The sequence below is a fragment of the Triturus cristatus genome, chromosome 8 (assembly GCF_964204655.1).
Source record: "Triturus cristatus chromosome 8, aTriCri1.1, whole genome shotgun sequence".
In the NCBI taxonomy this organism is placed as follows: Eukaryota; Metazoa; Chordata; class Amphibia; order Caudata; family Salamandridae; genus Triturus; species Triturus cristatus.
The window spans coordinates 1,385,053,115-1,385,069,256 of NC_140591.1; positions in this window are offsets into that span (position 1 = coordinate 1,385,053,115).

Below are 16,142 nucleotides of genomic sequence, written 5' to 3' on the forward strand. Positions count from 1 at the left end.
GTTTGTAGGGACCCCTGATGGGCCAGAAAATACCCTAGAGCAATCTGTTTTCCACATGTGAGAAAATCCACCACAACACTCTGCGTGCCCCCGTGTACAGCTGCTGCAGATTCACAAATTTGACCTAAAAATATTTTTAAAATATATACACCCATACACTCACTCAGCCATTGATGCACCCACTCTCAAACCCATTCAGAGACTCTCACACCCACTGGCAGACCCACACAGACAATCACATACCCACTCACAGACCCATTCAGACACTTTCACACCCACTCAGAGACCCACTCAGATACTCTCACACCAACTCATGGACCCACTTAGTCACTTGTCCACCCACTCACAGACCCTTTGAGATACTCACTCATTGACTCACACACCCAATGAGACACTCATGTACCCACTCACAGACCCAATCAGACACTCACTCACAGACCCACTCAGACATTTATGCATCCACTCACAGACCCACCCTGACACTTACACCCACTCAGAGACCCACTACAACATTAACACACTGACTCATACACTCACTCAGATACTTTCACTCACACACATACACCCCTTCACTCTGATATGTCCATACCCACACCCACTCACAGACCCACTCTTGCACTCATGCATCCACTCACAGACCTACACTGACAATAAGGCACTCACTCACAGATCCACAGATACTCACACACCCACTCACAAACCCATTTAGACACTCACACGTATACTCACAGACCCACTCAGACACTCTTACACCCACTTAAAGTCATACTCATGCATCCACTCACAAACTCACTCAAACACTCATTCAGACATTCACAGACCCACTCAGACACTCACACCCACTCGGAGACCACCTCAAACACTCTTGCACCCACTCACATACCCACTCAGACACTTATGCACCAACTCACCCACCCTCTCAGACACGTATGTACCCTCTTTCAGACTCATTCTGACACTCTCACACCCACTCACAGCCCCTCTCAGACACTCACATATCCACTCAGACACTTATGCACCAACTCACCTACCCTCTCAGACACATATGCACCCTCTTGCAGACTCATTCTGACAATCTCACACCCACCCACAGCCCCTCTAAGACACTCACACACCCACTCAGACCCTCATGTGCCTACTCACAGACCCACTCAGACACTCATGCACCCATTCACACACTCACTCAGACCCTTATGTATCTATTCACAGACCCACTCAGACATTAATACATCCACTCACACACCCATTCAGGCACTCACTTGCACACTTTCAGACATTTACACATCCACTCACACACCCACTCAGACCCTGACACGCTGTAAGGGTTGGCGGGTCTTAGACTCTGACAACAGTTTGTAGGTTCGAGTAATTTGTTTTATTTTGATGAAAGGTATCGTTTCTGTATAGTCAAGCCAAAGTTAAGATCGGATGGTCCATGACCCCATGCAGATGACAGAGAGAAGATGATTTGTGTTCCATCTTTATAAGATAATAAGGTCAAGCCACAACTCTCCACTAAATCTGCCAGTGGGTGGAAGTAAATATTGAACAACTTATCACTGAGCCTTGAAGGACTTTAGAAGTTAAAGATTGCATGTCTGACCTAGCATTGGCCGAGAAGATGTGGAATGTCGATCCTGTAGGAGTGATGTTAACCAGGCTAGCACTGTCCCTTCAAGACCAAGTCTTGCCAATTTTTCTATCAGGATGGAATGAAACACAATATCAAAGGCCATGTTAAGATCTAATATGATAAGCGTAACTGTTCCACCCCAACCAAGAGTTTACTGTGATGATCAGTGACTCATAGTAGAACAGATTCAGTACTCTACCTAACCCTTAAGCCTACCTCCATGACTTCTATTTATACCATCCATGTAAAAGTGTAAATTGTTGTGGTATATAGAGCTCATGTTATGTCTCTGAAGAATGCAGAAACAGTTTTATTGATGTTTCCTGGATTTGTCTATCTGTTGACGGAATTCATTTTACCCCTTCCATTTCTGCTTTTGACGTATGTTAGAGAACGCCAACACAGTGTGAGGGAAAAGTGCCATTAATTGACCAAAGGTATCCTTTATTAGGATTTCCATTCCTACCCTAGTGAGTGAGCATAGGTCATCGCCACCACAGTGCACAATTATGAGGTCTGGATTTCGGCAATCCGCAATGCTTATAAACCTCTCTGGCCAACCCAAGTCCCTGTCAATGCCACTCTTTCTAGCACTCTCTCTGGCCCAAAACACAAAGCTATGATGCACAATCCACACTCAAACCATTTTGAAGGCAAGGTGGAGTGGCACACAGAGAACACTGGGGCTTAATGAGACAGTTTTCAAAATGAAAGGCAGTTAAAATGGAGGGCTGTACTTAATTTAATAAAGAACATATTTGATTTAATGGTGTAAATGTGCAGGCAGCTAAAATTATTTAGTGATTTTGAGCAAAAAGTAAGTAGACCTGTGATTGGCTCTGGAAAAATACAAAAAGTACTGCTGATTGGGATATGCTTATATTTCAAAACAGTCAACCACACCAGCTACAGTTCAATTTGAAGCTAGTATACTGCTTACAGAAAATGTTGTGAACTTTTGAGCTTCTGGTACAAGAGAACATTCCAAAGCGGTTGCTATCAAAACTGAGCTAAAAGAGTGTGTGGGAGGGTTCTAAATAGACTTTCAAAGATAAAAGGATAGTGGTTTAGACACATTGCATAGAATAGAGTACTTATTTTCAAATTCAGTACTATCTTATAAAGTAAAATTGTAGATGCAAAGTAATAACAGTACAATGTTAACTGCATCAATGGACACCCATATAGATTCATGAATCCATTGTGAAGTTACATAGGGGTCGTGCTGAGTGGCATGACGGATTCGCAAATCCACCCACAAACACTACCAGATTAGGCTTCTTAACAGGAGACTAACAAAGGGTTAAAAAAACTGACCATTTAGAATTGGAATGACAAAAATAAAATGAAAGAAAGGGTATTTATTTATTTATATCAAGTTTTAATAGCATGAACTTGGCCAGAGGGCATCAGAGCACTTCGCAAGGGACACATAAACAGTGATTACAGGAGATATAACACAATAGGATGCATACAGGAGATATAATACAGATAGGAAGCATACAGTAAAATGCAGTATATAACGGGCAAAATATACATTGGGGGAAGGAGAGTATTAACAAAAGCAGTTCTGAGGTAGTTAAAGGAGATTGGGGCTTGGGGCATAGCATCGTCAGGGTTGGACAGTTTATTCCAAGGATGGGATGTGTAGCTTAGCTGGAAGATTTGATTTAAGAAGGAGGGTTTAAGTGTTTGTTGAGAAGAAATAGTTTGAGTTTTTTTCTGAAGTATATGTATATGTCACATACTTCTTTTGCAAGCGCGTTCCAAATTCTTTCTGGATAAGGAGTGAGTGAGAGATTTATTAGTCTTGAATTTGGGTGGAATCAGGAGCAGAGTGTTAGAGCTTTATAGGGGTCTCTTTTGGCCTGCTCTTGAGAGTTTGTTGGCGTGCTGTTTGGCTGTTTGGCTGTCTAGAGTAGAGGGCTTTGTGGGATATGCAAGCTGTTTTGGATATACTTTTTCACTTTAATTGGTAGCCAATTGAATTTTTTAAGTGTGGGAATGATGTGGTTGTATCCTTTCTCTCCAGAGAGAAGTCTGGCCGCTACATTGAGTGTGGACTCCTTGGTGGGAGGTGGATTTTTGAAGTCTGGTGATTGTTGCGTTGCCGTAGTTCATTTTGAAGAGGACTATGAATTGCATGACGGTCTTCAGGTCATCAATGGATACGAATAGTTCAATTTGTTTAGTAGTTTTAGCATGTAGGAGGTGCTTTATGCTGAGGCGTTGATGTGTTTTTTATGTTTAGGTTCTTGGCGAGAGTGATTCCAAGAGATTTAATCAAATTGGAGGTGGATAGATTACAGTTTAGTGCCGTTAGGTTCTCGAGACATTTATAGATGGGGTGCGGGCTAGTGTTTGGCTGGATTAGGGGAAGTTCAGTTTTGTTGTGGTGCGCTTCAGGTAGTTCTTGGTCATCCAGCTTTGTAGCAGGGAGAGCGTGTTATTTAGGTGTTGGAAGTCTTTAGGTGACAAGATTTCGATGTAGATTTGGGTGCCATCAGTGTAAAGGTGGTAGGCGTCCATGGCTTGTTTTAGAGTCCCAGCAAGGGGTCCCAGGTAGAGGAATAACACGGCAGGTGAAAGGATTGAGTCTTGGGTAACTCCTAGTTTGACTGGAGCCACTGGTAATGTGGAATTATTTATTTTGATTAGGTGGGATCTTTCATTCAGATATGATGTGAGCCATTGCAGGACAGTACTGCTGATGCCAGCACATTGTGAGGGTGTTTAAAAGAGAGTTGTTGTTGATGTTACCAAAGGCAGAGGAGAGGCCCAGAAGGATTAGGAGGCAGGCATCGCCATCATCGTGGGGTCTATGTAGATCGTCAGTGATGTTCAGGATTGCGTTGGACCATGTTGCATTGTTTTTACCATGCAAGTAATTGGTTATGGTATTCTGGTTTTCTGCGGGGTGGAGTTGAAAGGACTTGGGGGCCATCTTTAGGTGGGGGATCAGCTTTAGTAGGAGGACAGGGGGTGAGAGGGACCAGCGAGAGTTCAATGTCTGTTATTTTGTCTGAAAATAATTTTGCGAACGCTTTGCAGCGCTTGGTGGAGGTATCAATAGGATATTGGGGGATCGAGGAGGTTTGGTGTTTGATGATATAGAAGAGGTCCTTGGGTCTGTTTCTGGACTGAGCCAGCTGGGTTCAGAAGAAACAAGATTTTTTGCTAGATATGTTTTTTGTATTTTATATGTTTGGTTTGGATGAGAGAGAGATGTGCTGGTGAGGTTTGTTTTCTCCAGTTTCTTTCAGTTGTCGTCTCTTCTTGTTAAGTAAGGTCTGTTTTAAACCAGGATCTGGAGGGGATGTTTCAGATTTTTTGAATTTTAAGTGGGGGCTGATGTCAAGGAGTTCAGTCATTTTTATGTTATAATGGGAGATGAGGTCATCAGCAGTGGTAATTTCAGGAGGGGAGAGAATTAGGGAGGTAATTTAAGAATCTAGCTCTGATTGCTGGATTTGGTGTACGTTCTTTACCCAGTGTTTCGTACGATGGGTTGAGTTGGGGGACTTAGGCTGGTTGAGGTTAAAGAGAATTAGGAGGAGGTCGGTCCAATCAAGGGAAACGATGGAATGGATGGATACTGTTAGGACACTGGCATAACTTAGATGCAAGCTTAGGTCTCCTTCTACAATGTCTGTTGAATCCTTCATAGAGTTTAGTGTTATAAGGTCTATTAGCTCTTCAAGAAATAACAGCTATTCGCCTGGAGGTGATAGATGGTGTGGAGTTTGATCGGGTTGGTGTCTTTAGAGGGGAAATCAACTCCTTTGTTTTCAAAAGTTGAGTATTCGATTGCGTGGAAGGGTTTGAAGCGGGTTGTGCCTGTTGTGTAAGTTAGCTAGACCATTACTGGTATGGTCTTTGTGGTCCCGATCAATGACCGAGAAGCCTGGTGGGATGAGTGGACTGATAATAGCTGAGGAGTGGTCGTTTAGCCATGTTTCAGTCAGGAAGCTTAAGTCAATGTTATGGAGAAGAATGGCTTCTGCTGTTTCAGTGGCATGCTTGGCTGCTGACTGACAGTTTAGAAGCATGCAGTTTAATGTGGGTGAGGATTTCAGTTCACAATGTGTGGGTTGTAAGGATGTGAGTTGGGCTGGTGGTCTGCGACTGATTGGATGGAGGGATCTTGCTTGTGCTGAGGATGACCGGGATCTGCAAGTGGGGGAGTTGGCTGGGGGTATTTGTGTATGAGTTATTCTGCGTTTCTGCTTCAGATTTTGACAATACAGATGTGAGTTTGAGATGACAGTGCTTGAAGGGGATAGTTGCCCAGGTGGAGGAGCGTGAGGTGTTGTTTGCCTAGGTGGTGGAGCTTGCGGTGTCGGAGTGTATGCTAGTTGCAGACACATTGTTTGGCATGATGGAGCGCTCACGAAATGGGCTGGAGTAGGTCTAGGAGTCCTTGCGTAGTGAGGTGGTATCTTCCAGTATGGTGTTAATTTTGAGTTCTAGACAGTTGATTGTGGTTATCAGTTGGGATGTGGTGGGTTCTAGGGGATCGAGTAGGGTAGACTGATGGACGTCATAAGATGGAGATGGTGTATTAGCTGGGACTGGTGTGATGTGGTTAGTGGTCTGTGTGGGTTCCAGCATGGTTGGGGTGTTAAAGTAGGGGAGATAGGTCTTGATGTGGAGGGAAAGGATTCTTGTAATGTGGAAACAGAAACAGAAACCAGAGTAGGATAGGTTGTCATTAATGGTTCTTTTGTACTGAGGGTGGTAAATTATTCTTGTACTGTAGATTTGACATTTTGCCTGAGAAAAGGTTTCAAGTAATACTGACTTAAAAAATGAAGAATAGCAAACAGATTTCACAGTTATGTTAATAACTTTGTACTTTCAAAACATATATGTATATACTGAATTATGAGTGCATGTAATGTGAAAGAGAGTGTGAAGGATATGTACATATTCAGACACATATTTAAGGAGGCACTGATATATTCAGTTAGACATGTAGACAAGTAGTGATGCAGGTAGTCTCCCAGTTGTAAGTAACTGATATATGCATGTGTATAGTCAGTTATATACCCATTTGGACAATGAAACACTCATTAGCAGATTTAGTTACATACCGAGACAGTCAGTTGGAATTAGGAGACTGAAAAGTATATTAGTAGGACATAGTGGTAAAGTGAATGTTCTTGTCACCTAAATATGGTTTCATTGACATATCCCCAAATGGTATATTTAATGTATTTGTAAGTCCGTAGTTCAGTCATCTACCTGTGTTCAGGGTCTGTAAATTAAATAGTAGTAGTAGGATTATAGCTCTGATTGTGCTACCCAGAGAAGTACTCCTTCAAATATGTGTTAGGCCTGCTACTACAGAGCCTCTGTGTACACCTTACACTTCTCTGTTGAATTGACATTTATAACACATGACAAGTCTTAAGCTTTCCTTTTATTACATACAAAACTGCTACTACAGAGTCTGCATGTACGGTTTTACTGCCAAGTCGACTCTGCATTTAACAGTCCTTTACCAAGGCTTAAACTCCTCTTTTTCTACATATAAGTCACCCCTAATGTAGGCTGTAGATAGCTCATAGGTTAGGATGATATGTGCTTAAATGGTAAGATAGGTACTCTTAAGTTACAGTGAGTTGCATGCACATTTACAGACCCATATGCCCAGTTATAAATGCAGTCTCTCACCTATACTGCAAGTCCCATACCTACTTAAAAAGCATAGAGCCACCCACACACCCAATCAGTAAGCGACAGAGGCACTAACACATTTAGTCATACACTCACACAGCACTTATATATCCAGCAGTAACTGAGCTAGTTGTACACAGAGCTACATGCCCCAACGTTGACTAACACAGCCAGTAAGCAATCCATACAGCCAGCTGCATGCACATTTAGGGACCCATAGAGATGCTAAGATAGCCACTCATATCCCGATATAGTTACTTAGACATCCAGTAACACACACACACAGATGGACTCATACACTCACTCAGATATGTACTTAGGTACTGACACAACCAAGTCACTCTTCCAGACAGTAGCCCTTTAAACATGACTCAGGCCTGCTACTACACAGGATGTGTTTTCAGTTGAACTGCCAGGCTGACTTGGCATTGAGAACCTATTGCCAAGCTTTAAACTCCCCTTTTTCTACATATAAGTGATTCCTAGAGTGAGCCATAGGTAGCCGATTAAGCAGGGTGCTCTATTTACAACGTCACTTTTAGTGACGTTGTGGTGGCGACAGGAGCTTCGCCTTATTTACAAGGCAGCGTTAAGCCACTTAACGTGGCTTAGCGCTGCCTTGTAAATAAGACACCCTTTAACGCTGTATCCCTTTTGGAAACATCATTTTTTTTCCAAATGACGTTTTGCAACTTCTATGTGTGCTACTTTGAGCATCACACATAAAAGTTACAAAACACCATTTAAAAATTGTTTATCTGCAAGGGTACCTGTGTTGGCGCTAGTCTGCTAAATTTAGCACCAGCAAAGTGGGAAACGCAGGACTGCTTCATATTGGTGTAAATATGGTGCAGCCCTACGTTTCTGTAGTGGCGGAGCCAAGGAGGCTAATGCCACGCTCCGCCACTTCATTGTAAAGATGCCCCGTACTTTGAGAGGGAGCTGAGCTGTTACGTTTAATACCTCTGGAATGATATGAAACGCTGATTGACTGAATTATGTAGCCATATGAGGCCATATTTACAGTGCCTATAGCCACAGTAGTGTACTGTCTATATTCTGGACACACTCTATCAATTCAGAAAATCATGTGCACAACCAAGATGCTTACAACTGTCTTTGAGTAGATAGGATGAGTAACTTTATTGACACTAACAACTCTGTCATATGAGTTAAACAAACTGCACGGTTGATCTCACCTTGAATTAGAGACATTCCTTATATTTAAACACTTGAGATCAGAGGGTTTAGCTCCCTCTCTCAAAATTTATTTTACTCCCCCCATGTTTTTTGTCTGTTGCCAGGAAGGGCCACTGTTTGGGTATTTAGTAAAGTGGCAAAAATATAATCCACACACTCCCCCTTGTTCTGATTTACCTTTGGATCTTAAGGCAAATGAGAGGGGAAAAGAGAACATGGAAAAGGGCTAGCAGAACAGTTGCTCCTAAGAAAAGGCCTCTCCCATTATGTAACCTTTAGGAAGCAAGCTAGGAGATGTAGTCAGCCTTGAAAAGAACTTTCCCAGAATTGTATTAAATCACACTGTCAGAAAATGGACAAGGAACTCCTAAAGACAAAGAAAAATGGCAACTATGGCACAGCTGTGGAAGCACTTCTAGTTTCTAATCCCTAAACTCGTACACAGCCACATCTATAACATGTTTGTGTGAAGTGAAGGGCCTCAGTTACGACAGGGAGGGTCCTCAGTTACAACAGGCCCTGAAAAGCTTTATCTTTTGCCATCAACCGCTAGTCCCTTCATAATTGGATTTTGGGACAATAGTCTGTATGATAATGGTTGCCACACATTCAGTGCTTAATTTGAGCCTGTGGTTTCCGGTGCTGAGCACCGCAATTAGCCATCAACACTGGCGCTTTTCATTAGCAAAAGTTCATCATTCATTACGAATGATGATTAAGTTATTAACCCAGAATCACAGGATGTTGAGCCGAGACTCAAACCTGGTTCCCCAGCGCCAAAGTCGACAGCTCAGGCCATTATTCCACATCCCCTTCCCACTTTCATGGTTAGTCGTTAGTTCTGTTTTAGGTGGCACTAACAGGAGAAATGGGCTGGTGCAAGCTGCTTCATGACGACAGCCGTTTGCACTTATTATTTTACAAATTAACCACTGAGTATAGTCATCATGCAAAGCTTTTCACAGCATCCTCTATTACTGTACTCGGGATCAGCAATAAAAAATAACTGGAGGAACACCTCCCAGGAGACTTCTGAACAGAGATCTCCGAAGAAGAAATCAGACAAAATAATTAAATCAGGTGTGCAGTAGCACATGGGTGTTGAGCCAGGGCCCTCTAAATATAAGCAATCTCACAAAATGTTACCATTGGCATATAAGCAATCAGACCAACTTCATATAATGAGAGATGTTCGCATCAAAAAGGTAAACTATCAAAATTAATTAAAATCAAGGAGCAAACATTCACGATCACAGAGGCTAAATAGCCCTGGGCCCTCAGTATTAGTGGTTTTGCCCTGTTAAGTCTGACAAATACAGGTGGTTACAGTACTTTCAGGGGTGGAGTTACTGGAAATCCACAAGTGGCACGCTGAAGGTCTCTTTAGAAATGGGAAAATACTAGTGGAATCACTCATTATAGGTTCATTCACAATGGTAAACCCTAATTTTGCCCCAAAGTTTCACCTGGAGATTTCAACAGCTGAAGTCTTGGGAAGAATCTAAACAGATCTCTGGTGGCCCTCAGGTCACATAATTCGAATGGTTCTGCTAACGGCTGGTACCATCCGCATCAGTCTTAAAATGACATTATAATGTGGTCCTCACTGTGCTTAATAAGTCCGTGAGGCTTAGAGGTGTTACCAATCACACTACTCACCCACCAAATCTAAAGGGGAGAATTGCACATTGGCTGACAAAACTGTCCCATTTCTCTCCACTGCTTGCTGGTACATGTTCTCACAAACAGCCTTTACCCACAGAAGAAAAGTGGTTGCTTGCATGTTCAAGCACATCCCAGTACTTGGTAACATTTAGCATGTATTTTATATTTCAGTATTGATCAGAAGGTTAATACTTGGTGGGTGGAATGTTTTGCTGCTGTTTTAGTGCCAGCACAGCACTTGCTGCTAGCCCCGGGCTCCAGAAGGCAAATCACAAGCTTCCCTAATTGGTGGGGTCCAGCTGCAATGAATCAAAGAGCTTGGGTTTGTGCACTAGCTGACAAGACTGTACCATTTCTTACCAGTGCATGCTGGTACATTGGTCACGCTGTACTGCTGTGTTTGAACATTGTCAGCACTCATCTGTCTGCAGTGAGTAAAGACTGTTTGCGGCTGCATCTACCAGCATGCATTGTGGAGGACTGGGACAATTGTGCGAGCCAGTGTGCAAATCCACCACCTTTATTGATGCACCAAATAAGTATGCTCCCGGAGAATCCCAGTTCCCTTAATTCGAAATATGGGTGTGCCAATACATGATTCTTCAATGCCAGTCAGACCTGTTTTGATCTAGTGTTTCCTACAGCATGTTTAGATATCTCAGATTTACGTGGGATGTGGGACTTAAACCTAGTAAAGTTGATCTTTAGAACAAGAAAATCTATGAAGATGGCTACACGCCTAGATGAGAAATATCCCACTCTGAGGTTAGGATAAAGTGAGAGAAAACAAGGGAGCCTCCACCTGACTTGGTGCCTAATGAGATGTTTCAAGTAACCCTGGGTGTAAAACTCCGCTCCGCTCGTGGAGTTTGTGGATTTTTAGCAACTCTGCATTCTGCGTAGAACACAGAGTTGTCAGAAAACTCCACACTCCTCAACGGAGCGGATTTTTTTTTTGTGTTTGTGCGACCAAAATGTGTTTTTTTACGTGTGGGGAGCCGATGAGCTTTCTCATCCATTCGCGAGTTCCATGAGATTTGGTAGCCGGCCGCACGTTTCTGCGAGAGTGTGCGATCGCGAACATGTCATTCGGGTGCGCCATCGGACTTCCGGAGGAAGTTTTGTGAAGAACGCAATCCTGAACATGTAGAATCTGCAATCTCGTAAAGTGTTCTCTCCAGAGCATCATCAAACCCTTCTCGAAATGGCGATTTGGATTACAAAAACTCCCCAGATTGACATTTGGCTGTACTTTTTTGTGCAAGGAGTCCTTTTTCTTTTTTTACTTTTTTTTTTTAAGAAGAAGGAAGTGCCCCAGAGTCTCCAACTACCTGTTCCTGTCCAGCAGCTCCTCCTAGTGCTTTGTTCACTTTTCATCTGGATTTGGAGCTGGAAGGATCACTCCTTGTGGCTGCTGCATCATATATCATTGGATTTGAGGACTTTTGAATTTGAGATTTCACAAGTAAGTTGGAAAAGTGGTGTTGTCTCTTTGATTGGTGCATTGCACCTACATTTTTTGACCTTTTCAACGTTCTTTTAAAAAGGTATTGTGGTGTGTGGCCTGTAGTTTCAGTAGGGGCCTAGTTGTTTCTTTGTAAGTATTTTTTCTTCTTTTATAAAGGAAACATGTTGCACAGTTCACTACATTTTCTCCAACTTTTGAAATCAATTTGCAATATTTATTTAATTCACTAGCCCAGTAGTCTGCAAATAGGCCTTTCAGTCAGTAGGCCCAGAGCTACTCATGGGTGCATACAACAACTGTTTCTATGGTGTCTGTTGAATTTAAACATCATTTAAGGCATGGATGGCATTGGAATGAAAAATGCAAAATGTTTTTTTTTTGTTATTTCACTTTTTTTACGTGCGTTAAATAAATGCCTTTGTTGAATGTGTGTGGTTGTTGTGTAACTTGCAAACCTTTTTTAGCCCTGTGGATTTTGGTTTTGGCATTGTTGCATTAAAGCTGTGTTGTTTAGCATACCTCCTTTGTCTGGCCAGTGTGTGAGTGTGTTTGCGATAGTGGGCCAGCATTTGCCTTGTCTGAGCCTCCTCATGTGTCCAGGGGCCATTTTGTAAGTCTGTGTCCATAATATAGGACTGCTTGAGTTCATTATTTTCCAGGCCTCCTGCTTGTTGTAAGTGACCATGTGGCTAGTGGCCATTTTGTGGTGGTAATTAGTGTGCTTTTCCCACAGGCCTGGATGTCTTTACTTTGTTCCTCTTGGCTTTCTGGTTTGTGTTGTGGTGGACTGGCCATGTGGTTGTCAGCCATTTTGTGAAGGCAGCCAGTGTGCTTTTGCCATAGGCCTGCATTGTCTATCTTCCCTTTCTTGTTGTTGTAGTGGCCTGGCCATGTGGCTGATGGCCATTTTATGAAGGCAGTTATTGTGCTTCTGCATTAGGCCTGAAATCCTTCTTTGTGGTGGCCATACCTTGTTGTTGTTTTGCATGCACTTTTTTCTTCTTTTATCCAGCAAGAAATGCAGCACGTTCTCTACATTTTCTAATACATTTGCAATATTATTGCTTTGAATTGATTCACTATGTGGCCTAGTCTGCCAATGGGTTTTCCAACCAATAGGCCCAGAGCTACGCATGGGTGCATGAAGCAACTGTTTCTGTGGTGTCTGTTGAATTTAAACATCATTTAGTGCATGGATGGCATTGGATTGAATTGCAAAATGTGTTTTTTGGGGGTATTTCACTTTTTTTCAGATGTATGTGGTTGTTGTGTAACTTGCAAAGCTTTTTTAGCCCTGTGGATTTTGGTTTTGTCATTGTTGCATTAAAGCTGTGTTGTTTAGCATGACTCCTTTGTCTGGCCAGTGTGTGAGTGTGTTTGCAATAGTGGGCCAGCATTTGCCTTGGCTGAGCCTCCCTGTGTGGCCAGGGGCCATTTTGTAAAGTCTGTGTCCATAATATAGGCCTGCTTGAGTTCATTCTTTTCCAGGCCTCCTGCTTGTTGTGAGTGACCATGTGGCTGGTGGCCATTTTGTGCTGGTAGTTAGTGTGCTTTACTGCTTTTGCCATAGGCCTCATGTCTTTCGTTTGTTCCTCTTGGCTTATTGCTTCCATCCATTGTCAGCCGCAGCTCCCTGAATGCTGCATCCCACGTGATGCACAATGCCAAACCGGTTCCGTTACATTTGTATTTTTATTGTTGTTCTTCTTTCCTATCTTTCCTGAGTGTACAGTACAAACTCCTCGTTGTCAAAGTCCCACAAATGGCTACACTGTTTTGTTAGGTTTATTTAATAACTGAGGTAATATATTTAAGGATATTAATAACACTAACACTAACAAGTGTGACCACACCCTAAGTTATATATTATATTTGTTTGTTTGTACTAGTAGTAATTGAACCACAACAATGAAAGCCACGTTTCATTGATGTTCTTCTTGCTTTTTTGCTTTTAGGTGCACAAAAGAGGAGGAGACAACATCACCCATTGTACTGCCAGACAGAAGTCCTGCTGTGCACGTTGTCACGTGACGTGTGACCACAGACATCTCTTCAACTTGTGCCACTGCGTGCTGCTGACATCGTGAAGATGGCCTCAAAGAAAGGTACCATGTCAAGTACCAAGAAAGTTGCCAGTGAGAAGAAGGCACTGTCACTTACCAAGACTGCCAGGGACCTTTACCAAAAATTGCGCCTGCAGCAGCGGCATCCAGGGAGCAAGCTGGGAGCAGCACCCCGCATCAAAAGACACACACAACCAACCTAGGCCCAAGCCATGTTTGCTGCAGATGCAGCCAGTCTAATCACGAGTCCAACGCCGATGAGCAGTGATGTTGAAGTTGACTTATCGCAAAGTAGTACCTAATCAATGCAGGGAACTCAGATAAGTGGGCAACAACAGCCGCAACCACCGCCCCAAATAGTAGTTGTTCCTCCCGAAGTAGGGGCAGTTCAGGATATCGAGCTTCCTGCAGAGGAAGAAGAGCAAGCCATTCATTCAGAAGATCCATTGTCTTTCAGATCCCCAGCAAGGGATCGGATGGTTAGTCCATCAACTTCTTCTGCAAGCCCCCCTTCTGATGATCTAAACGCCACTTGGAAGCCACCTCAGTCTAAGAGTGAGACACGCCACAAGACAAGGCTAGGGAAAAGAAGGTTCCAGAAAGCCTTAGAGTTATGGAGGTAGATGTAGAAGAGAGGATGATGACGAGCCAGCCATAATGGGCATTAGTCCCGCCCCATTGGAGTCCAACAATACCCCATCCCAAATTGCTGTGAGGGATGTGGCACGGATACCACCAAAACAGCTCATACCACCACCACCTCCACCTTCCATATTTGCAAAGGCCTGGCAGTGACCTACATCCACCACAACCACCTCAATAGAAGTAGGTACTGCAGAAAGTCAAATGTCACGCCCACCTACCAGTTCATCCAACATTGCAAGTGGCACCAGCAGTGCCAGAAAATTGACCTCCCCAGTTTGTGACTTTTTTTTCAGTTAGCAGGAAGGAGGTGAACATTGCTATATGCTCAATTTGTGGAAAGGTGTTAGTCGGGGTAAGCTTTGTCAAACTATGGTACCGGAGGCCAAGCAACCCATCTGAGAAAACACCACTTGATCCAGTGGGAGGCACACCTTAGCGGCCAAAAAACTGCACATGTTGTTTGTGGAGGGGATGAAGAAGAAGAAGATCTGATTCCGGTTGAAGGTGAACAATAGGGAGATATTTTCTCTGCTACACAAAGCAGTCCTGTCCCCAGCAGTGCAGTGGTTCCGCCCACATCATCATCAGTAGCATCCCAATGGCACACGAGTCAGGCTGAGACACCAAGGGGTCCAAGGCAAGAGAGTACCACAACGAAAAAACGTGCATTGAGCCTAACATCTGTCGTCAAGAAGTCTCCTGCATCAGTGGCACCAGAAAATAAAAAAATCAGGCTACCTTTCTCAGCATGGTTAGGTCTGAGGGGCAGTATGAATGCAACCCTCAACGGCACGATTGTACAAAGCGAAGCTGGCTAAAATGTTAGCGCTGGACCTCCTCCCTTTTTCTTTTGTGGAAGTGGTGGGTTTTCTTGAATTTGTGATAGCCATCCGCCTAAAATGGAAGGTTCCCAGCCGGCCCTATTTCGCCAGAGTTGCTGTTCCAGCATTACATCACAATGTACTGGAATTGCTTGGACAAGTTTTGCGGCAGAGTGCGGTTCACACTATCCACCTGACAACAGACATGTGGACCAGTTGCCAAGCCACGGATTACATGTGCATCAGTGCACACTGGATTTCTTATGTGGGGGTTAGAGAAAAGATATCTGCAGCAGGTGTTGACACTGTTGAGATTTTAAATGCCGCTCGGAAACATGCAACTGTAGCCATGTTCGCCATGTAGAAATCTCATACTGCTGCAAACATTTTGGAAGACTTTGACAGCAAGGTCTTTGAATGGCTGCAACCAAGAGGGCTTAACATTGGTTTTGTTGCATTAACATCATTGTTCAAGACTTTCTGAAAAAAGAATACAGATACAGCAACTTACTGACCACCTGCAGAAGAATCTGCACACATTTCAGCCTTTCTTTTAAAGCCCGGAAGCAGCTGAGGTTCATTCAATGGAGGAGCCAACACGTTGAAATTCAACTTATTACATGCTTGAATGTCTGTTTGAGCAGTACAGACCAATCAATGAATATGTCATACACAGAGGGGATGCTACTGTGAAAGGCATTATCATTGAGATGGACCAATGGGGACTGGTTAAATGCCTGACAGAGATGCTTCTTCCTTTCGAGATCTCCACACGTGAAGTCAGCCAGGAGGACTGTACTATGGGCCAAGCTATCCCATTGTTGCACATGCTACAGTAACAGCTGAAGGGGGTGTCTGCAATGTACGCAGGTGTGGAGGAAAAAAAAAAAGCATGAGTGTTTAACCCTTCGCTTATCTGAAAATACAAGGATGCAAAGAAGCATTGTGTCATCCAACCATTACATTTG